At 41.8% G+C, this 22562-nt stretch overlaps 1 protein-coding gene and 1 long non-coding RNA gene across 3 annotated transcripts in view; one reads left to right on the forward strand and one right to left on the reverse strand.

Annotated features, from left to right (window-relative positions):
* The window catches only part of SHLD1 (shieldin complex subunit 1), a 46446-nt gene that overhangs the window by 9081 nt on the left and 14803 nt on the right, over positions 1-22562 (reverse strand). The gene's annotated exons all lie outside the window — the stretch shown is intronic.
* Positions 1448-10869, forward strand: LOC135410862 (uncharacterized). Of its 2 annotated transcripts, none has more exons than XR_010428916.1 (3): positions 1448-1551; positions 6719-6806; positions 10704-10869. It is a non-coding gene; the product is annotated as an uncharacterized LOC135410862 (long non-coding RNA). The 2 variants fall into 2 exon arrangements; XR_010428915.1 differs by lacking the exon at positions 10704-10869 and adding an exon at positions 9530-9832.

Below are 22562 nucleotides of genomic sequence, written 5' to 3' on the forward strand. Positions count from 1 at the left end.
AAGGAAATTTTCCAGGGCTCAGCCAGAGGTTGCACAGCCTTGTCATCTGCAAGTTACATAAGCAAGATGCAGGGAATCGGAAAATAGCTTGGTCTTTTCTAATTCTGTGAAATATGAAGCAGAGTGCAGTCCTTCATTTTGGTAAGAGATGATGTTCAAAGAAAATCTCAGTGTGTGGCAGAAGGCTGTTCTTTCCCTCCTGGTACACAAACAGCTACCCTTCCCTTCCTGAGCAGAGATTCATTAAAAATGAAATTCAGATGTCTGTGTAGCCATACTGTACATGGTCTCTTTCTTTCTCTCCCTACTTCCTATCTTTGATCTTTCGCTTCCATTTCACTTCATCTCTGATTATGCAATTTTAAATAGAACTTCTCCTTTTGCAACGTGTCACTTCCAACGCAGTACAAAGAAAAGCTTAGTGGCCCTCTTTTAACAATGATATATGCCATAAAAATGGCAAATCAAAGAACAGATCCATTTTTCCCTCAATAATCTCTCAGCCTTGGTGCCTATGCTAAGCTAGAACTGAAGCCTCATGCATCTCTGATAATTGAATCAAGTGGCATTTGCACTCAAGAGTCCCGTGGCAATTGTAAACCCCTGTGCTGTCTTCTTGCTACTTCTTGCTCACAGCCACATTTTGTAAAAGAGCAGCAGCTGCCTCCAGCTACAAGTCTCGAGCCTACATGACCAGGGTAAGAGAAAAATTCCTCTTGGTTTCACGTTGTCAGGGGAGACCTTTGCAATGCTGCTCTGCCTTTCTCCCGCGATCTTAGTTTGGCTATTAGGAAAAATTTCTTCATGGAAAGGGTTCTCAAATATTGAAACAGGCTGCCCAGGGAAGTGGTTGAGTCACCATCCCTGGAGGTATTTAAACAATGTGTAGATGTGGCACTTGAATACACGGTTTAGCGGTGGGCTTGGCATTATGAGGTTTATGGTTGGATTCAATGATCTTAGAGGTTTTTTTCCAACTTAAACGATTCTACGCTATTTTATTCTAAAGCCAGAATGGCCTATAGAGCAGACACCCTCTGTTGAAGCACAACCATCGAAGAAAAGACCAGTAAGTATTTCAGAGGTATATTTTGGGGTTTGATTCATCACAACATACTCAATTATTATTATTGGGAGAACAGTTTTCTTTCAGTTACTATTCAAATTTATGTATCTCTATTTTCCAACAGTAGACCCTATCCTCTCAACGGATTACTTTTCCAGCAAAGCCTCCTTAAGGCAAGACATCCAACAGGGTTGGATGCCCTAACCCTGGCAGTGTTCAAAGCCTTGGGCAACCTGGTCTAGTGGGAGGTGTCCCTGCACATATCAGGGGGGTTGGGACTATGTAGTGTTTAAGGTCCATACCAACCCCTTAACATTCCATGATTCTACGTTTCTGTGACATGAAAGGCTTGGATGTAGAATTCCCACAAGCAATCTATACCTCACAAAGCTGCACCTTTCCTCAGCTTTCCTGACAATTTCCCAATATGTTCTCCAACTATGTGCCGAGACTGACCTTTTCCTCCCTAAGAGATATCAGTTAAGGTAGAGAACCTTACTCAACGCCCTCTAAAGAGCTGACACTGCTGTTGAAACCTGAATGATTCATAAAGCACAGGGAACAAGCAGAGTAGCCGGATGCCTGCAGGGTGCAGAAAAAGCTTCTCATCTGGGGCACATGTACAGCACACAAGCACACATTGTAGGCCAGCAAACATGCTGCTAAAGGCAAAGACAGCACTCAATTAATCAATCCCTTTGCCTCTCCATGCACCTGCACCCCTCAAGAAAACTGGGATTCCCTGATAATGCACAATGTTGCTGCAAAGCTTAGACCTCTCTGGCCATCTCTCAGCAGCAGGAAAAATGTAGTTTTGTAAATTCTTTTGTAAAATACCTCCATGGCGAACTGAACAACACAGCTGTCACACACCCCTGTCCTGGCTTGGCCCAACACCTACAGAAGTCAATGCAAAGATGAGCAGGGCTCAAAACTCTCCCTCTGTTTGCCTGTAATAGAATTTAATCACCAGAGAATCTGGCTCATTATTTTTAGCTATTTTCACACAATTATACTACTAAGCATTAAAGGGGGGAAAAAACCCAACAGAAAAGCTCCAAAAAACTGAAACAGGTCATTATTCATATCTCTATTTCACTCTCACATGATAGATAATCATCAGTAAGAAAGTGTATTATTTCATCTGCACTTCCACTCCATGCTAATTGAAGTTCAGCATTTGCACCTTATTAGTAAAAGACCTGGGGGTGGATAAAAGGGTATTCTTCTGTTCATAAACCTGCTGATGAAAATTTAAAAGCTCCATCTGGTACCAGCACATAACCCCATTGCCCGAAGCATAGAACCAAATCCTGCTTTGGGCCTGGGCCACTTTCAGTAATGCAACAGTTCTGCCATATTGTTATTTGCACTTATACAAAAGCAGCTCAAGTAGTTGTTTGAGCTTCTGTATAACTGTGTTCATGCACATACAGTCAGACTGTAAAATAAGATATCCTTCAAACAGCAGTGACACTGCTGGCTTTCTGGGGAAAGAAATCCCCCTAATTCAGGTGGGCAGTGATCCGTGCAGCTGCTTCACTAGAGCTGGTGTTGCTGTGATGTCTGCCTTTATGCCTTGCAGGGGCTTAGCTGGATGCCAGCAGCTGAAATTCTGTTATGTCTGTAGCTGGATTTGTATAAGCCTTCTACTCTCTCCTACTGTCTGACTGCCTTCCCAGGAACCCTGAGTGTGTGGTTCCCCTCCCACCCAGTACACAAAGGCCCATCCTATTATGAGGGACTGGGAGATTTATACTGTAGACCTGAGTACAGGAGAGCTAAAGCACAGTGGTTTGTCATCAGCAGTTCTGTGAAAAGGGCAATTAGTTGCTTGGTTTGGGCAGGAATCATTTGCCCTATGTCTTAGGAATGACTCCTTGCATAGATGGAGCTTGAGTCCAAACCCATCAAAATGAATGCCAATCCTATACCCACACAGAGCTGCTCTGGTGCTCTCAGGTGTTGGACACTACTGGAGCAGCCATGTTCAGTAAGGCAGCAAACCCCATCTCTAAATGGTTCAGCCCTTGGCCTCTTTCAGCCATCTGACTGAGCACACACTGTGGATAACCTGGAGCCAGGGCTGAATTTCTCTGTGTGCCTCCACTGTGTCACCCTAAACAAGGACCAAGAAAACTATGAGAATGAGAAAAGCAAATAATTTTTTTGAACTAAGTTAATCTGGAGACATACAAATAGCCTTTATGTTCATGGTAGTGACTGAAGTTCAAGCCGATGTTGACTAGATGATGCTAGAGCACATCCCCCTGTTGTAAAGTCAGTGATCACAGAATCACAGAATCGATTAGGTTGGAAAAGACCTCTGAGATCATTGAGTCCAACCTATGACAGAACACACGATGTTAACTAGACTATGGCACTGAGTGCCATGTCCAGTCTTTCTTTAAACACCTCCAGTGACAGTGACTCCACCAGCTCCCTGGGCAGCACATTCCAATGTCTAATCACCCCTTTTGTGAGGAAATTCTTCCTGGAGTCCAACCTAAACCTCATCCTGTTGCTGGTTGCCTGGGAGTACAGGCTGACCCCCACCTGGCCACAATCTCTTTCAGGTAGTTGTAGAGAGTGAGGAGGTCTCACCTGAGCCTCCCCCTCTCCAGGCTGAACAACCCCAGCTCCCTCAGCTGCTCCTCATAGGACTTGTTCTCCAGACCTTCACCAGCTTCACTGACCTTCTCTGGACTCGCTCCAGCACCTCAATGTCCTTCCTGAATTGAGGGGCCCAGAACTGGATATAGGATTCGAGATGTGGCCTCACCAGCACTGAGTACAGGGGAAGAATCACTTCCCTGGTCCTGCTGGCCACACTGATCCTGATACAGGCCAGGATGCCATTGGCCTTCTTGGCCACCCGGGCACACTGCTGGCTCATGTTCAGCCTGCTGTCAACCAGCACTCCCAGGTCCTTTTCTGCTGGACCACTTTCCAGACACTCTTCCCCCAGCCTGCAGCGCTGCATGGGGTTGTTGTGGCCAAAGTGTAGGACCTGGCAGTTGGCCTTTTTGAACCTCATACTGTTGGCCTTGGCCAATCTATCCAGCTTGTCCAGATCCCCCTGCAGAGCCTTCCTACCCTCCAGCAGGTCAATACTCCCACACAACTTGGTGTTTACTGAGGGTATACTTGATCCCCTCATCCAGATCATCAGTAAAGATAATAAACAGGACTGGGCCCAACACTGATCCCTGGGGGACACAACCAGTGACCAGACATCGACTGAATGCAGCACCATTCACCTCCACTCTCTGGGTCCTTCCATTAGCCACTTCTTAATCCAGAGAAGGGTGCACCTGTACAAGCCATGGGCTGCCAAGCTTCTCCAGGAGAATGCCATGGGAGATGGTGTCAAGTCCACGCAAACTGCATCCACAGCCTTTCCCTCATCCACTGGGTGGGTCATGTGGTCATAAAAGGAGATCAGGTTGGTCAAGCAGGACCTGCCTTTCCTAAATCCCTGCTGGCTGGGCCTCATACCCTGGTTGTCCTGCATGTGATTACACTCAAGATGATCTGCTCCCTAACCTTGTCAGGTACCAAGGTCAGGCCAATAGGCCTGTAGTTCCCCAGATCCTCCTTCCGACTCTTCTTGTGGATGGGCATCACACTGGCCAACCTCCAGTCATCTAGGACTTCCTCAATTAGCCAGGACTGATGCAGCTTAGCGAGCTCTTCTGCCAGCTCCCTCAGTGCCCTAGGATGGGTCCCTTTTGGTCCCATAGACTTGTGAGCATCTAAGTGGCTCAGCAGGTCACTAACTACCCCATCCTGGGTCACAGGGGGGCTATTCTGCTCCCCATCCCTGCTTCCAGCTCAGGGGGCCAGCTGCCTTGAGGATAACCAATCTTTCTGTTAAAGACTGAGGCAAAGAAGGCATTAAGTACCTCAGCCTTTTCTTCATCTTTGGTGACTATATTCCCCTTCACGTCCAATAAAGAATGGAGGTTTTCCTTGGCCCTCCTTACCAATTTTGTCCCTAACTCTGGCATGTCACCCCTAGGCTCATCCCTAGCAAGCCTGGTCTCACCCCTATGTTCTAGTTGGGAAGACAAACTCCAGCTATGGACTCAGATGTCAGAGCTTAAAATACTATCTTGCCCAAGGCACCACCATGATTTTATGCCAAGAGATCACAGACATAAGCTTCCCATCAGAGAGGAAGACAGAAGACTCTGTCAGTCACAAAATCAGCCACTTCTTGCCCTGGACTGACACCTGTATCTAAGCTCTTTCTACCCATGAGTCTTCTCTCCATCGTGACTTGTCAACAGTTAAAAGTCAACACATTCCCAACATCCACAGGCAATGATACGCAGAAGAGTCATACAAGAAGGACAAAAGTTACCCATTGTTTTGATCAGTGGTACTCATCCCTTTCTTAGAGGGCCATGCAGAAGTTCTCCCAGACTGTATTATTTCTCTTTTATTATCAACCTGCCAGCATGTACCTGGGTGACTGCAATCATCCACAAATAAGGAAGGGTCTTTATATATTTGTGGTTGCTATGAAGTGCTAAAACAAGTAAACACAGATGACCTCCCTGAGAGTTGCTACAGCCCTCTCACTACTCCTAGAAAATCCCTTCTTGCTTCTCCATCAGACATGTCCATATGGCATGGGAAAGCTCAAGCAGAGGTGATACTACTTGGGCTTGAGCAGAGCTCCCAACTGACTCTGAATCTGTGCCAAACGGCATGATTTCTGGGATGCATCTGTCTCTATGAGAGGCAGGGACAAGTCCCACATCACAGCTGAACTCCCTACATGCCCATGCACCTCACAATGACATGTGTTGAGCACTTGAGACAGCTAATGCAGAGAAAAGCATTTTGTTTTCTTTCCACCTGGCTGATTTGAAGTGAGAGTGCACATATCATCATGGTAATGCAACTCCCCTCTGCTCAGGGAAGAAAGAAGAAATTTAGGACGAATTTGGCAGGAGCTCATTCTCCCCCAGTCTCACACAGAATGTTAGCCTGCCAGGTATTGCATACCTAAGTACTCAGACATTGCAAAGCTAGATGTTTGGGGACAAAATTTTACTGCCCTTGCTTGCATTAATAACATTTCCACTGAATGCAACAGTTAAAAACCCAAGCATGAACTGCTGATTACATCCCTTTATGTGAACTGCAATATATTTGCACTGTATGACTGCTATTACTACATTTCAACTGGAATAGCACCAAAAAGACAAGTATCAAGAAAACAAGTCTCATTCTGCTAGGTGCTGCACAAACATGCACCACTCTGAGTAAATGACAGATGCTAAAGCCTCTGCTGTACAGTATTGAAGAACTGTGGCAGAGATTACAATTTCTCTGCACACCTCTCTGCCTTGCAGAAAACAGCTGTTGTCTTCCTGTGCAAAGGAAAAATGAAATTTTCAATGACATTATCATTCAAAATGACTGTTATAAGCAGGGAAATTTTATCCCTGGAGGGTATTTAAATTGTGAACTGAAAGTGAAAACAAGAACATAATAAGCCTTGCTACTTTGCTGCCCCCCTCATGACACAGCAACTGGCTTTCTCCTGTCATATTACGCAGTAGACTGTAGCTCACAAGATCATATCTGTGAGACTCTGCTTTACACACGACATAACCTGCAATGCTCTTCATCCACCAGCCCACAGGAAAGGCACATCTGTCTCATTGCTGAGAGCTGGCCAGGAGCTCTGCAAATGTTGGCTGCTCTGTCAGGATAAATGGAGAAGGTAAGGGTGGGCAAAACGCAGCAAGAAGGGAAGGAAGAGGCTGGAGGAATTTGGGGATTGGAGTAGAAAAGGGAGACAGCAATTCCACTGGGCATAGCTCAGTACTGTGTCAGGTTTCCTGCTTTTTTATTCTGTCTGCTGCACATTTATGGTGTGAAAAGTTGGGGGGGGGAGTTAATTTGCACGCAATAAGATGTAAGCAGTTATTTTAGAGAAGCATAAAAACTCTTCCCTTTCAGTCTAACTCCCGTAGGAATTTGAAATTCGAGAAAAATAAAAAGGCTGGCAAGTGGTAAAGTGCTTTTGAAATGCAATATGCAGGCATAGTGCATTCCCCTAGACACTCTTCCAAATGTCACACTTGGTATTAATCTCTGCCCTGCTCTGGGAGCTCACATCCGATGCCTGCTGTGCCATACTTTTAAGACAACTGGAAAACTCCGCTAAATGAAAGCTTTCAGAGAACACACTGAACACACTGGATTTAATAAACCAAAGAGAAAGTCGGCTACAATATGAACTACAAATTAACACTCCTTACTTGCTGAGAGTCAAGAGATAAACACCACTGTCATCTCATAAGTCTGTCTCTAAGCAACCAAGCCCCACAGTCCAGGGCAATAGGAATGGGCAGAAGCAGCAGCAGCAGCATCATAAACACCATCACTTACTGTGCCCCATAAGCCTGATGATGATACATCCTCAACGAGGCCCCAGACAAATGGGCATTGGATGTAACTGTCCATGAACAGCTGCTGTAAGTGCAACAGCATACAGGAACTTCTCTCATTGCAAAGATCCCAGAGATGGGCAGCAACACAACTGTGGTGCCTGAGATTTTATTTTTACAAGGTAAATTATTCTCTTGGAACTCATAATCATTCTAAAAATAGAAATAGCAAAGTTAAGAATTCTTCAAATAGGTATATTTAGAGTGGTTTAATTTACATGATTCTGTAGCCAGTAAAAAAGCCCTAGAGCATTCTATTTGTCTCAAATTGTGATTTTAAAAAAGTTGCTTAAGATCTGAGGTTAAAGATTTTATTATCAAGAGTAACCTTTCTCTGAAGCATAAATAATAATTGACAAATGTTTATGCAGCTGAAAACATTAACTGTCAATTAAAGTTATTATCCAGTAGATAAGGGCATCAAGGGGCCTTATTAAACTGCTACTATCTGCTGCTTTCCTATTACATGCAATGTCTTGGGAACTCAGCCAGACTCACCTTGTCTGTGTAACACCAAAGGCACCAATTTCCAAAAGGAAACTCTGCTAAGGCTTTTTGAGCTAATTGCTCAGCTTCTAATTAGGCATTAGGACAGCACAGAGAAGTGACTGTAAGAACAGCACCAGGCAAGTTCATATGCACAGACACAGCAATGCTGTGCTAGACCACCCTCTCCTCAGCCACAGCCAAACATCTCAGTGGGCTTTCAATTATGGACAGACAGGATCCAACGCCAGCATCCCCAAGCCAGGCCTCTGCCTTCTCTGCTGGTGAAAGTAAGAACAATCCACTCATGTCAAGTCCCTTACAACCATGACCACAGCATCGCTCTGCCCACAGGGAGGACTCACCACTTGAATCAGATCTGACCCCTGTCCTCCTGTGAGCTGGCAGAAGCCTTTAAATAAAATGACTGATTTTTCCTTCTTTTAATCTGTAACTTCCAGTGTTGCTTTTTTATACATGGAAGGCTCTAATTTAGCCCCAGATCAAATTTGTCTTTAAGCTTATCCTATTTCAGAATAAAAGCAAAAGTCTGCTGCTTGAAACTGGTGAGAAACAATCCTGCCTGCCTTGATTTTCACTATTTAAGATTTGTAAAGAATTTTATGGGGGAAATCGGTGTTCTATGGTGCCTGAAGAAGCTTTCCCACTTAATTAACATTGCACAGCTGAAGCAAACAGTAGTTGTTTCTGTTTATATTTTTTCCTGCCTAAAATTTGTAAATTCCAGTCTTGTCTATCCTCTTTTTTTTTTCTCCCAGCTGATTATTTATAGAGAGTTAGCTTTTCATGAACTGTTGGCTTTCTGACACATGAAGCACTTCCTAGGGAACCCTATTAAACTAAGAGGGATGAAATTTTTATTCAGCCCCTCAGTTTGGTTACTAGCTTGTTAACTCCAGAATCTGGAAAAGGATTTTTTTATACCAACCCCTTGAGCTAAGAGCTGAGAAAATCTTTGGGAAACGAGTCATCTGAGGAGATGTCTTGTAGAGAGGAAGAGGGATTGATGAAAAGAAAATTTTCTTCATAGTTCTAAGGTAAAGGGAGAAATCCTTCCTGTTTCTGGCAAGACACACAAAGGAAAGATACTGCATTTTAGAGATTTTGCTGACGTGGCCATTCAGAACTGACAAAGTTGTGAGCTGAAACTAAAAGCAGACTAGCAAAAAAAATCTGGAAGAGTTATTAAATCCCATTCTTTGGGGCTTTAATGAACCCTCTGCTAGAGGCAAGAATAGGGCCCAACAGGCAGCACATTGTGTGCTGCAAACACCCACTTTTGAGGATGGGGCTGAAATAAAGAGAGGGGAACCACCACCTACTGTGAAATATTCAGTAATGGCCACTGACAAGGACAGGAAGCAGCCACAGATCACAAGTATTACTGAGTAAGACAATATCACTGTATTCACAACTATTAAAAAAGAAAAGAAAATCCAAAGCAATATCCTTTCTTGATATATGAAACACTTTGTCTTTCATTCAGATACATGTTTTCAGAAAGCACGAGGACCAACAATCTTCAGCTGATGCCTTTAGCAGGAGTAGGAATAAGCAGACAGCTCTCACTGGAGATCAACTGCTCAAGTCTCAAATCACTTTACAAAAATTCTACCTTCTGCATCTCCTTGCAGAGTGGCATGCATGACAGTTTGCCTGGGAAAAACTCCCAGAATATGATGCTATTCATTCAGCTAAAATAGAAGAGGAAGAGCCTGCCATGACAGTGTTTCTTTAATGAGAAGAACAGACTAGAAGACCAACATATCACATAAAAATTAGCAAAATATTTGCTTTATTTAAAGATTGTGTGAACTTGGAAAGGGAGATGGCGTGGGGTGTTGTTCAGTGTACACTGCCTTCCCTTGCCATTACAGCACTTGAAAGTCCAATTCATTACAAAGTTAGCACCCACAAACATAAATACAGTTTCCATTGAAGAGATTCACAGGCATTTCAGCTCTGCTTCCAACCAGTTATGCACAACTGTGGACACAAGTGACATGAGAATCATAGGCAGAAGTGCAGTTTTTGACCAAGAAAACACTGCAAAGCAAGGTATTTTTTAAGCATCCCTCTTGAATGGTAGGTAAAATTATACTACTTGTAAATACTTTTGAGAAGAAAAGAGTTATGACCTATAACAGCCTCATTAGTCATGTTCATGGGAGGCCCTGCACTTGGAAACCTAAATCCTGATGTGGAGTTGATGCCTGGGTACCACAGATCAGCTGCTGGGGGGAAGAGAAAATGCTCTAAAACCTATGGAGGCAGGAAACTGAGTCACATAAGGCAGAAGAAGGTGCAGGCTGGCTTAAACACAACTTCCTCCCAATTCTTTACTCCCTCTAACCTGCACACCTGTGTGTCTCTTAGTCAAATGCATCTGTGGGAGTTTGTTAACTTTCTATCAACTTATTATTTAGGTTCACATCCCAAATCAGTGGACTGATTTTTCAGGAGCGCTGAATACACAGATGCTCTTACCAAATTTAAAAGAAGCCATAGAGATTTTAGCTCTTTGGAAAACAATGTTATCTAAGCTTTAACTTTACTAATTCTTCAGCAGCAGATCACTGCAAGTTGTACAACAGAGAAACAAGAGAGGTACCTCTTGGTTCGCAGATTTTAAGGTCCTGATCTTTCATTTTTGTCTTAAGGCCAAAAGCACAAGTGTGGGAATACTACAAGAAATGCTTACAGATGGACTGATTCTCTCTAGATGGAATTGAAATAGCTGAACATGTGCAGTCTGTACTTCTGCAGATCAAAGGTCTTTACCTCCAGTCAGGATTGATCTTACATGAAGAACAACAGAGGAACACTTGAAGATGCAACAAGATGATCTGAAAACCATGCTTCTTGTCTGTGTCATGCTCCTGAAAATATGCTGCATGTCAGACAAACACAGAAAGGCTTGCTCTTGTTTAAGAAGCAGAAGCAGGGAAAACCCACAAAGAAATAATCTTAAAAAGCACAGGCCAGTAGCAGATACAAAGGTAAAGAAAACTACTGATATTCTGGTGAAGATCTGAAGGTAGAGCGAGGCATTTTCCCAGTCTCCCTGCAGGCCTGATGTGACTACATGCATGGAACAGGCTGTGCAGAGGTGTGCCAGCCTGGAGTGCCTTGGCACGGAAAGAGCAGACCTACATCTCTGTCCTCTCCATAGCCCTGCTGTGTGGGCTGTGAGATCACACAGCTTGGGGCTTTTTTTTCTTCTGCATTACCAGAGGAAGCTTGTGCATCAGACACCCATCAAAAAATGAAAAAAACAGACTCAAAAATAAGAATGGAAGCAAGATACCAATCTCCACCTATGAGTTTTCCACAGGCTAATAAATGAAACATCCTCACATTGAAAAAATCAGAGTGTCAGATATATCAGTCATCAAGGAAATTTTCAAGGGACAGAAAATGCAAACTGAACAGATTACAATAAGAAGCAAGCAAGATATACAAGTTTAATAACTTAGAGATATTTGTTCATCACTAGCCTGTGACATTTTGGCTTGCCACTCTGAAAGTACACTGAATAAACACTCAAGACATCTAATTTTCCTGCAGTATTACTTAAAATGAAATAACGAATAGAAAGATTATTGGACTAGAGCAATAGGCACATTTATAGACCATTCACAAATGCTGGAGGCTTGAGAACCACAAGGGCTTTTTCTTAATTATGTACATGCTGTTTAGGGAATCACTGAAAATCTCTTCCATCAGAACCAGCTTGATGGAAAATTAGGTTTTGGACAGAAGTCTTCTGCCGTTAATCAGTCAGCTTTCTGCAGTCTGTCGCTACTAAACCAAGCAACTGAAAACTGAAATTGGAAATGGTTATAATGTAAGGAGTGCAGTGGGAGTGAATCCTCAGGCCCTTAATAGGCTGCAATCCCCTGCCAACTTTCCTTAGGTGGTGTCATGGCTGTGGTACTTTATATGCCTCTGAACAGATTAAGAAAACCTGAAGTGCAGAGCAGAAGAGGAAAAGTCCTTAAAAAGCAGTATGACTTTAAAAGCTAGAAAGAAGAAAAATCACTGAGCAAGCAACTAGAGCAGTCTCCATTCCTATCTCCTCACTTTGACCTCTCAGCCAGTCACAAGAAAGGCTTGGCAATGCAGGCATTTCCCTGCTATAATTCAGTTTTGCCCTTAAAGGCCAGACAGTAAAAGGTTTCAGTCACTCCAGACTTGTCTGCATCTCTCTAACTGGCTGTACAGCCTACCAGTCCTGCTTTTTAAGAAAACTTCTTACCCATGAGCAGATCTGGGTGCACTCAAACCTCTCGGTTCTGCCCCAAATCAAACATTTCACCTGAATTAATTGTGGCCACAACTTTGGACAAACTATGAAGGCACGCGAGAGCCCAGATCCTGTTTACAAAACAAACAAAATAAAACTCCATGTTGCCCATCCCATATTATTATCCCACAGCAATTCTGCACCAATGTGGCTCTCCTGAGAGGCTGCACACACTCTGTCAGGAAAGAGCCTGGTGCTGTGCATGAAGCACTTCCTTGGAGTTTTTAGTAACACCTTCAACTACTGACAAACAGTTACTGCAACCACCCAATTGTTCACCACACTTCTATGTCACAGATGTTTTTAAGCCACGCAAGAGATATTAAGATCTTGCATTGCCACATATAGTTTGAAAACATCTCATAATGTTCACAAACACTTGTGGAGAGACACATGAATTCATTCCTGCAAAATAAGGTGAACAGAAGGACAGATAAACCAGAGAAAGTCATGGCAATTCAAATGTTCCTTTATTAGAGGAAACAATTTTCACCCACCTTTGGCCATAAGATTGCCTAACTGAAAATACCTACTTCATTCAAAAACAATCATGCAAGTAGAAGGACAGGGAAAGAGACAAAACTTTAAAAATTATAATCCATCTGGTATTCGCATGTATAAATGCAATATATAAATATTAAACAGTATAAATAAAAATAGTAAAGAACAACACACCAACTATTTTTCAAGGTGATGTGAGAGTGTTTGTATGACTTCTAACAGAGTAGTGAGATGAATTATGCTCATGTTTGTTTATAACTTGTTCTCTGATTATGGGCTAGAGAGACTACAGAAACAGACAGACAGATATGGGGAAACTCCAGCAAGCCCAGAATTTGCAGCTTATTGATCAGATTCCCAAAATTGCATGGCTTTTTTTTCAAATGTGAAGTTACCAATGTAACTGGGGCATTTAGCAATCCCCATTGCTCTTCTGTCATCTGAACAAGAATAGAAGTGCAACCACTTGCAACTGCTCCTCTCTCCAAAACAGTATCAGAGGGGGAAAAAAGACATGAAATAAAAATCATGAAAATAAACATGAGTAAAGCTGAACAAATGGGTAATTAACAGACAAAAGATAGTCCAGACAATCAGAGGCTACAGCATGAAAATTATGATCCTAAAGAACATACATATGTTCCTAAAGAACATTCTAAAGAAACCAACCCAGCTTACCAGGCATGCAACCAGGAGCCCCCAGTTAGATGGGTTTAAAGGTATCCTTGGACTAGTGATGGGGATTCTTTAAGAAACAAAAAATTCTTTCAATATGGTGGCCTTGCTCAAATCTGGGAGCTTTTTGTCTCTACTCTCAACTAGTGAAGACATCAGAGAATTTTGGATGTACATTTTAAGGAGCAGGGGGAAGGACAACATGTTTCTGGATATTGCTCTACTTGTTGAGAAAGGTTCTGGCCCACGTAAAAAAAATTTGAAAAGAGAACGTTTTGGACTGAGTCTACACTGAAATGAAGGTAGAAGTGTATATAAATTAAACCCCATTAGGGTGGTATCTAGTTACTTTCAGTTCTTGGGGAGCCAGTTAACCAGACAAGGGGCAAGAGCCATTACAAAGTGGAAACTGAAACAAGGGGCAAAATGGTTACAGAAACCTGAAAACTTGGCTTCATTAACAAAGTATCTTCAAATCCATGTAGCTCATCATTCCTAGGTAGGCAAAATCAATCCAGGTCCTGAAATTGTTCAGGGAGTGTCTGGGACCAGGTAAGTTTTCCAAATCCATGTGCACATCCTGAACTGCTAGACTACTTCTCAGTGATGGAGAAAGGAGGGTTAACACCACCTAAAAATCTGGCATGACAGAGCTGTGCAAGTCTTGATTGACCATTTCTACTTATAGTCAAATTATAATGTGGCTGAAAGTAATACAGAAAATTTAAGATAATTTTGATCAAACTGTGAAACTCACACCAGCAATGGAAACATCTGCCAACTGCTATGAAATTTAATTTTTCACAGTGGTGTTTGAACAATGAAAACTCACACATAGAGTAACATTTCCTCTTCTTTTAAAAATGTCAATGAATTAATGACAAGTCACTACTGATTAGCACTCCTGGTAAACATTAATACAAACATAACTAATAATATTAATCATATTAATATAGCCATTCACCTATGCAAAAGAAAAAGCAAATATTTAACATAGTGAATGCCTTAAAATTGACATTTTTATTCAATGATATAATTGGATAGTATATGTGTATGATACAAAACAGACCCTTAACAGTGAAGGTAGATTCCATTTTTCAAATCAAATGGGAAGTTTACCACTGGTCAACTCCCTGTATCTGAACTGAGATATTCCTGACAGCTGTGTTCCAGTACAAGCTAAAATCTCCTGGTTCTTATTTGACATTGGTTGGTGGGTGGGGTTTGACAGTCCAGATAAATTAGCAGATCGTATATTGGGGTAATTTTTTTAAAACTATTTTTAATCCCTAAAGTTCATGATCAGCTCAAGAATTTTGTTTTAGGAGGCCTAAAGAAAAAATAATTCAAACAGATTGGATTCTGTGACTGTAGTAAATACATCTGTGTTATTTACAAATAAAACAGGGAATTCTGAAACAAAGGCTTCAGTGAACATTTTCAGCTCAAGTTTTGGGATTGGTCTTCAAAGGCTGCTTAATAGGGTTTTTTCAGATCAAATGTGGACAACATGAGGATGTAAGTAGTTAATTTGTATTCCACTACCTAGACAACCTGCTTCCTTAATCTCTTTTATTTTCTCACAAGCCATCTGCAAAGTCTCAGTACCTTTGCAACAGAGGACACTCCTGCACAGTGTATAGACACTTGAGTCTCTTAAACAAGGTACACAAACAAGAGCATATCAGAAAATGCTCATATTCAAAAACGACTTGGACATTATTAACTTACAAAAAAGGTGGCTATGTACATTTCCCATTAATTAAATTAAGTCAGGAACAGCTGTCAGAAAATAAAATTGACTTTTCAGGGGATCCCTCAGCTCTGAGGGTTTAAAACTGGTACGTTCATAGCACAAGAGATTTTTATTTTCTCCACTCTACAAACAAATCCACTTTCCACTTTCACATTTTTCCTCTTGGGCACATTCACTGCTGAAGGTTAATCGTGACTCTTAAGACAACAAGAGATATATCTGATGCTTCCTTTAGTTGGAAAAATGTTTAATGCATTAAAGGCACAAAAAATGCTGGTGCCCTTGAGTAAGCAATTGAATCAGGATAAAATAAAGGTCACTGAGAATTAAAATAAAACAAATATCCGTCTGTCTGTGCAGAGGCTCACTGCCCCCTCTGTAGCTACTGTCACTTATTCTTTATAATAAAAAATAAGAGGTCAGTCTGCTGCAGCACAGTCTTGAAACAATTCAGAGACTAAGGTATTCAAACAGAGGTGGAAGCAAAAGGTGTATTTTAGTGACAGCAGCACTTGTGATCTAATGCCAACATATAAGCACAAGCAGAGCACAAAGAGCAAAGTGAAGCCATCCTAAAGAAGGCATGCAAGGTTAATCACGGGGTGTGATCTTGTTACTTCCTTTTAAACCCAACTGTATCATCACTGCCATGTACTATAGAGCTTAAAAGACCTTGAGGATTTTTTGGGGTTTGGGTGGTTTTTTTAACCTTCACCTCAACAATGAAGGCTTATTCATGCTCCTGCCAAGCCACAAGGAAAAGAAGGCACAGGGAAAAGCTATATAAATCTGCTCATGGTCAATAAACACTGACACATTACAGGCAGCACTGAGTCAAAATGAAGATAGTAAAAGAGTGGTCTGTCCTGGTGGAGCAGGGATTGTGCAAAGCAGGAGGAAAGGCATGTTTGCTACCTTGCAGAGAGGTCTGGCAGAAATGATGCCATCAGCTTGTGCTGCTTCCTTTCCAAGTGTCACCCTTTGTGGCAGCATTCACACCATTCACACCATTCACACTGTGAGCTCAGTTGTGTGATGAGCATTCCATGCTTAAAACAGCTCATGCATGTGAGGTGTGACGCTCGCCTGGTCCAGGATCCAAGGCAGCCTTCGGAGCAGAAAACAGACTCACCACACACCATCCCTGTGCTCCCTGGCAGCCTTGATCCCAGGGAAGATGCAGGTTCTGCTGCTCTGGGCCATGAGCAGAGCAGCACCACGTTCCAGTCTACTGCTGTCCAGCCTGCTCATGGAATTTCAGCATGGAGGGGTGAGATTTATCCCCCCGTGAACCCACAACATGATACTGAGCCATACCGATGGACCTGGCAAACCGCACGGAGTAAAATCTCTACTGCAAATCCCTCAGTGGAAGTCCGCTGGGAATTTCACACGTGCTTCCAGGAATTAAGTGGCATCACCAGTAGTTGCTTTGCAACATCCACTGCCCCTCTCAGAGGGGTCCTCTTTACCTGCCAGCACTTACCCAGCACACACATCTCACTGTGTTTGAGAGATCAGACTCCCAATGCAGATTTTCATAGACTAGAACTAAGGTAGTAGCAGTGTTTATTTTCTCAGCTATGTTACAGAATTTTTTTCTCATGTTGCAGAAAATTAATTTAAAGAAAATTCAAAATAAATGCAAATAATGGCATTTCTTATGTTTGTACAAAAAGCCCTAAGCTTTTTAAATGCAATTTACAATGAAGGAGACAAAATGATTTTGAACTCTTTAGCAAAAGACCATGTCAAGTTAAAAAAGTGATTGAAAAGAAATTACATCCTGGTAAATTATATTACAGACAGCTAGTTGTCCAACAGGAACACTTTGGACTGTGATACACATCAAAATGAATCTAATTATCCCTAAAAATCAAAGAATCTGTAAGTTTACCTAAAAAACAGGAAATGAGCTTTTAATTGTTTCCACTGCAGACACAAACAAAAGACATTGATTAGCTTACTGGGCTCAAGAGAGGTAATTATTTTGCAGCAGATGCATCTGCAAGAGCAATTCTGTGACAGGTACAGATTTAATCTGCCTTTGTTTTATGAAGACCATCTGCACAAATTACTTTTTCTCTCAGATTTTAGTTTTTGAGATGAACTCTGCTCAGACAGAATGCAAAACTCAATTACAGCCCAGTATCAGGACCTCCTGATGCTAGAGACCCATGCTACAGACTGTGTCTAATGAAAGGCCCCAAGCTGAAAGCAATTTAATTTCCTTTTTAAAAAAAACCCAAACACTCCCCAGTCTTGTAAAAATATTAAAAATACTATGAAAACAGATGAACAGATTACTGAGACATATGAAAGGGAGAATATTTGAAAAGTTTTTTGCCAGGAAACAAGCTAAGAAGTATTTCAGTAAAATACTCTCTTACAGCTAATGTGCTGTTTCATTCTGCAATATTGCCCCAAGAGCAGAATGTCTAGGTAACAATATTCTGCAATACTCTAAATCCACAGTCTTGACAAAGCATTTAGCAAGAGACACCAACATCCCCATATTAACTCTCCCAGTGGTCTGTTTCCCAGACCACTGCTGACTATAGCAAGGCTTGAACTCTTTTCCAAGCATCCACACCCACGCCCCTCCAGCTGCCCTCATCTGCAGTGCATTTAGTGTCTGGACCTCCACACAGATAAAAAAAGTGCAGTAGGTTTTATTTATTCAAATTAATCCACTGAATAAACTAACTGTATCATCCACAACAGGTGGATGGGCACTGAGCAGTGTGGTTTCAGGAGGCATCCACAGAGTAAGACACCACACAAAATGAAGCCACCAGTACTTGCTTCCATGCTCTCCTTTGGATGCACACACTCTCCAGGATGCCACATGTATGTCACCCAGCGCCAAGAGGTATCAAGGTAGAGCTGAGGTACAACAGATGGTTTATTGAATCTCCTTTGTCTTAGTTTTTTGCCTTCAAGCAGGACTTGACATGCACCAAGGCACACTCTGGACATGTTTTAAAGACTGCACTGAGCTTTAGGGAATGTTCACATTACTGTTAATGACGGGAGATGTTCCCACAAACACTCACAGAGGAAAAACAGAGATGGTTTTGGGCAAAGTGTTATAGAAAAAGACAGAGCTATATTGTTATAGAAAAGCAAGAGCTAAATAATCATAGTCACAATAGCATAGATGCAGAACTGATAACATTAACCTCTTCTCTAGGTTACTAACAGCAGCAAGAAGAGGCAGAGACAACTATATTAAAATTTAGTGAGTTATGACCAACCAGATATAGTTCTAGATACCATTTAAGTCCTGTAAGTAGCTTAGCTCTTGCCTAATTAGTTATGTTTGACAACATGCACTAAATGGTAACAACCTATCTGGCAAGCCCAAGCATCACTCAGATCTATGGTCAACCATGAGAAGAGGAAACAGGGACCAAAAGGTGCTACTTAGTGCACCATCTCTTGTCCATTTTGGTTCCTCTCACTGTTGCAGACTTCCTACCAAAGAAATCTGGCACAGGTAAGGACAATACACCCTTCTAGGTGCATTATTCCACAACAACTGGACTCCAAGTAAAGCATTCTAGGCAGAAGGGCTTCTGGATTATTGAGCTGATAGTTGATATGTTTATATTTCCAATCACATACACTTTATAGCCCTGGGAGTGTTTATTCTCACAGAATTACTACTCCTTGTGCAAGTAGGAGAAGTGCAGAGACAGAAAGCCTGGTGGGCAGGGTGTACAGCAGTGAGCTGTGCAAGCAGAGCAGTGGGGGCCTGCAGTACTCACCCAAAGTTCAAGTCCTTGTCTGGTCCCTACACTGCTGAAGAAGATGGGCCCTGGTTCTGCTCCATTGCTTGCTCCCTTCTTTTGTCACAGGTGGAAACAGTGTTGGAGCCAAGGCACAGGTATATTCAGATATCCAAACTCTCCACCTCAGTTTCAAGCAACAGGCCACTTCTGTTGCTTCATTAGTCATTAAAGCAAGAGCAGTTAGGGATATTATGGTCTCCTGAAGAGAAAAAAAAATCCACAGGAACACATTGGTTCCTCAGAGAGAAAACAACTGTTTTCAGATTGGCAATAAACAGTGTTTTGCTAAAGGAAAACCCCAGACACATTACAGCTTCCAAAACAGCAGTGAAGCCTGATTATTTTCTCATGCAATAATCAAGCGAGGGAACCAGAGTCCTTCAACAAGGAAGTAACTCACTGGCTGAGAAAAGCTATGGAGATCTGCTTGAGAGGTGAGGAGAAAGGGAGGGCCCAGCTATTGCCTGGCAGGGCTTCAAAAAGCTGGGGAGGTTCAGATTAAATACCTCCAGCAAGGCTGCTGAACCAAAGCAAGCCTCCTGCCTTCTCTCAAATTTGACCACCCCACTGTTTTGGGATTACTCTGATCTTAATAATATCTGCTCCAAGATCCCACAGGAAGTGAGATGAGCAGGATCTTGCTGCACATAGAATTGTAGTATTTCTAAGGAGGCCAAATTTGCCTCTAGCTGCAGTAGTACAGCTCTGTAATAATGCATTTCTTTCCATGGCTTAGCTGCAAAGAGCTTTTGGCTAAGTTTGATCACTACATATTCATTTAGTACCAGTTTAAAAAGGCAAATTCTGGTTGTAGTGTACAGCTGAAAAAAGGTAAACTGGCAGGATAGACTCCTGCCAGATCCTCTCTGAAGGATTTCCTTCTGAAATTATCTTACTCTTAAGAAGTGGTAAAACTGGTTTGTTTGTTTACTTAAGAGGAGGATTGAGAGTGTGGAAACCATTGATATAATCCCAGAAAGCACTGGCTGCAACACTTCAACACAAACACAGTTAGACATTGGCATCTAGAAACAGCACAGGGTTTTGTTCTGTGCTAGAAGAAGGAAGATTTTGGTAAACTAAGGATGTAACAAAGCAGGTTACTAGATGGAAGTATTAAATCCAGCCACATGCACTTTTTAAAGATGGATTGTTGCCTGCAAGATACCATTAGGTTTTACATCCCCTCATTCTATGACCAACTCTTAAGCATGCTGCAGAGACAGCAGTCAACTAATCCATAACAGAACATGAAAGTTCACCTACAAATATTTCATTGCCAGTTATTGTTAATACGAGACAAATCATGAAGAATTTAAGCGATTGAATATTTTGTGCATGTGTGTGGGAACAGCACAGCCAATTTTGTGTGAAGAACTTCATTTTCCAACTCATGTTCGCCCTCTTTAACCACATGGTCTAACTCATCCTGGTGGGTATGCATTTCACACTTGCTAATTATGGAGCATGATGCTTACATTCTGAGTATCACATCCAACTATCAACCTCATTTTTGCTTTTAATCTACTGCAAAAGAATGATTTCCTCTTCTTTCTCTTAAAATAAAAAAAAAATCACAGCTAGAGCCTCATCAGAAATAAATCACTTTCCCCATTAACTGTCAGTGGATTGTTGAAAGCTAATTGCAATATGTGACTTCTTAACAAAGCAAACGTATTCCCCTTTGTATTCCACAATTGCTGGGTTAAAGAACACTATTATTTCCTTCCATTCAGTCCAACACAGGAATGAAACCCATGGTGCAAACCCAGGGTCTCAGCCACTATAGCTCACTCCACTTCTGGAATGCTGTCACAGGCTCTGCAGATGATTCACACACACACAAATGCTATTAGACATGTGCCTCATATAAAACAATAATTAGCAGCAATACCAAACATCTGACCATAAAGCACTGGTGCAGCACAAAATGGATCTTCTCAAGTTATTTTATTTTGCAACTTCTGTTGCCTTCATTATATTTTAATTAAGACTGCATCAGGAGAAAAATTAACCTAGAAATAACCTCACTAGACATCCAGAGAAACACCAATGTAGAACAATGTTAAATTCAGCTGGGACTGCAGACGGTAGCTCTGTAAATCAGGTTCTGTTTCAATTCAGCACTTCAGCAGAAAGTTCATGCCTTCAAGAAACTGCTACTGAAATGTAAGGTATCATGAAACAGATCCCACTCGTGCTGCACCATGACCAGGAGTAGAGACGATATATTTCTCTGCAATCATTATAGACAATAACTGCCTAAATCACTGAATTCAAAATAAGTTTGTACTATGAACAGTACAGAAGGACTTGGGCTAGGCACCAGGTCAGCATATCAAGGATGAGCATTCCTTAGGTCTGTACAAGTCACCGTATTTTTGATGTTTGCTATCTGTGGGTTTAGTAACAAACTAAAATACCACTGTAAAATTTACTCATACACAACTATAACCTAAGCTGTGGACCCAAAAAACGTTCGTCCCCTCCTCCAACTCTGCACTACCTGCTTCTCTGTTCCAACAATCCCCTTCTGCTTCTGCTCTTGGGTATGTTATCTAAGGATTTTTTTCAAGTAACAGTACTTAAGAGGTACTGACTAGTGAAGGCAAGAGTTGTAGGTATTAAAGCATTGCTATCAGCTTTGCCATCTGCAGAATGGGAGCACTCTTCTCTAAAGGGGAAAGGAAGGAGGTGCCAGGCAGGATCAGATCAGACGTATATCCAGTGTACTATGTCCCCTTCACGTGTAGTATGTTCTAGGTGGCACTGTTGTCACGGGGATCTGACAGGTGTGACCTGACACTTGAAATTAGACAGTGATTAGCACAAGCTTTGAAACACCATCTTATGTACTCAATATCTCAGCAACATTTCTATCAGCAAGAAGTATTGACTTAGCTTGCTCTTATTACCCAAATCAATGCACAGTCCCCTTCCTTGATCCTGCTGAGCTCTCCGTCTCAATGATTTCCTGGTGCACTGAGTTTTATAATCTAATTACCTGCTGTGTAAAAAGTGCTTGCTTTTGATTCTACTACCTTTCCTCTTCCTTGTCTTCCAACACACACAGAACCAACATTCAGATTCCACTCAAGATCACTACAGTTTTCTGGATTTAAATTTAGTTAAAAAAAAAAAAAAAGTGTTGTATAATTCTTTGAGATAGAAGTGCACATATAAAACAGACCACTATGGAAGTACAAAGCCTCCATTCATCTAGAAGACACTGTAGTGTACTTGCCTCTTTTCTGGTTCTTTTTGTCTCATCTTTTCAGATTAAAAAACAATCAATCAATCAAACAAGTACGCTAAAAAACAACAACAAAAATATACACACAACACCTCCCCCCCAAAATAAAAACCAAAAAAACCCACAGGAAAATCAACCAAACAGAGAAACAAAAAACCTAAAACCCTAAAGCATTTCCTGCCAGGCATTGCAGCCTGTACAAAGCTGGGACCTCCTTTAGTACTAACATCATCT

Source organism: Pseudopipra pipra, chromosome 3, assembly GCF_036250125.1.
Source record: "Pseudopipra pipra isolate bDixPip1 chromosome 3, bDixPip1.hap1, whole genome shotgun sequence".
Taxonomy (NCBI): Eukaryota; Metazoa; Chordata; class Aves; order Passeriformes; family Pipridae; genus Pseudopipra; species Pseudopipra pipra.